Genomic DNA, 2,535 nt, shown 5'->3' on the forward strand with positions numbered 1-2,535 from the left:
CTACTTCCTCCCACCTAGACTGTGAGCACCATGCAGGACAGGGGCTGTGTCCAAATGGAAAACCTTATATCTACAAAATGAAAACCTTATATCTACCATAGTGCTTTGCACATAGTACGTGCTTAACAAATATCATTATTTCTGCTCCGTAAGGGTTTTTAATTCTCTCAAAGAGCTGGTAAGACTCAGAGCCTAATTGTACTTTTTCCCCAATTCTCCTAAATAGGCATCATTAGAAGAACTTGATAATATTCTCACCTCATTATTCAAAACTGAGATTCCGTTTTATGAGTTCAGATTTCTTCACAATGAAGTGTGTCATCAACAAGAACGTGAGTACTTTTTCCTTATTATTATTAATTATAACACTTGTAGTATTTATTAAGTGCTTATTATTTTCCCAATACAGTACTAAGCGCTGAGGTAGATACAATATAATTAGGTTGGACGTAATCCCTGTCCCACATGAAGTTTACAGCCGAAGTGGGAGGGAGAACAGATATGGGAAAGCAATGTGGCTTATTGGAAAGAGCAAGAACCTGGATTTAAAGGTCCTGGGTTCTAGTCCTGGCTCTGCCGACTTGTCCGCTGTATGACCATGGGCAAGTCATCTATTTTCTCTGTGCCTCAGTTACCTCCAACTTAGACTGTGAGTTCTACATGGGATAGGGTCTGTGTCCAACTTGACTATCTTGTTTCTACTCCAATATAGAACAGAGCTTGTCACACAGTAAGCACTTAGCCTATGCCATAAGAAAAAAAGATCCCTATATTCCTATTTTATAGAAGAGGAAACTACAGCAGAGAGAAGTTAAATGACTCGTGCAAGGTCACACAGCAAGCAAGTGGCAGAGACAGAATTAGAACCCAGGACCGCTAACTCCCAGGCCCGTGCTCTTTCCACTGGGCCACTACTCTAGCTCCAATTCCCTCAGCCGAGGTACCTAATTATGGTGTTTACTAGGCACTTACTATTAGGGATAAACGGGACTACAGAGGCAGCAGATTCATATAAGTTCACAGTAGGTATCAGTGAAATCTTTAATAAGATTTCTTAAACGCTTTAAAAATGATATTTGTACAAGACTGTAAGCTTGTTGTGAGCAGGAAAAGTTTCTACCAACTCTGATGTATTGAACTTTCCCAAGCGCTTGTACAGTGCTCTGAACACAGTAAGTACTCAATAAAAATGATTGAGTGCTTACTATGTGCCAGGCACCGTATTGCACAATGAGGTAAATATAATCAGATTGGAAGTAGGCAATGTCTCCCATGTGGCTCACGGTCTTAATCCCCATTTTACAGATGAGGTAACTAAAGGCACAGAGAAGTTAAATGGCTTGCCCAGGGCCACATAGCAGACAAGTGGCAGAGTGGGATTAGAACTCAGGTCCCCCGTCTCCCAAGTTTGGGCAATACCTTACCTGATTAAGCTGCTTCCCCAGTCCCAGAGGAATTTGGAGTGGTGGTACTGTCAGCAGCTGTTGTGAGTTTATGTAGTGGGGAGAATGCCTGCCCTCTCCATCAGTCAATCAGTCTATCTATTTATTGAGCCCTTACCGAGTACAGCGCATGTACTGAGTGCTTGGGAGAATATAGTAAAACAGGATGGGTAAAAATGTTCCCTGACCACAGTAAGCTTAAAGTCTACAATTTGCAACTTACTCTTCCCTCATGTGTAAGAGGAGCAGCCTGGTTGGATGGTGGCCATTTTGTCCTTGCATGCAGGGCCTCTGAGAGGGTGAGACCCTAGGGGAGAAACTGCAGTAGAGATCACCCAACCTCGAGGGTGGAACTCTGTCTTTTTTGTCTTCTCCAACTTTCTCATCACCCGAAAATTAGTTTTGCCTCAGCTCGTTAATAAACGTGGTATTTGTTAAGCACTTCTTACTATGTACCAAACACTGTACTAACCCCTGGGAAAGATACAAGATAATCAGGTCAGACAGAATCTCTGTTCCACATGGGGCTCACAGTCTAAGAGGGTTGGAGCCTGGATATCCCCATTTAGTAGATGAGGAAATTGAGACACGGTATGTGACTTGCCCCAGGTCACACAGCACTCTTTTCAAGTGCATAGAAATGGTGTTCTGGGAGGTGAGTTGATGGGGGAGGTGATACATAATAAGTGGCAACAGCAGGTTTGGTGTAGAACAACAAAATGATCCATGTTCATGGTCTTCTTTTACCCCCAAACCTACTGCATGACTCTCCAGGCTCCCTTCCTTCTCTAGGATCCCATGGCCTAGTGGAAAGAGCACAGATCTGGGAATCAGAAGACTAGGTTTCTAATCCCACCCCAACACTTGACTGTTGTGTGACTTTGGGCAAGTCATTCATTCATTCATTCAATCGTATTTATTGAGCGCTTACTGTGTGCAGAACATTGTACTAAGCGCTTGGGATGTACAAGTTGGTAACATATAGAGAGGGTCCCTACCCAACAACGGGCTCACAGTCTAGAAGGGGGAGACAGAAAACAAAACATGTAAACAGGTATAGAATAGTAAATATGTACAAGTAAAATAAATAGAG

This window comes from Tachyglossus aculeatus, chromosome X5 (genome assembly GCF_015852505.1).
Source record: "Tachyglossus aculeatus isolate mTacAcu1 chromosome X5, mTacAcu1.pri, whole genome shotgun sequence".
NCBI lineage: Eukaryota > Metazoa > Chordata > Mammalia > Monotremata > Tachyglossidae > Tachyglossus > Tachyglossus aculeatus.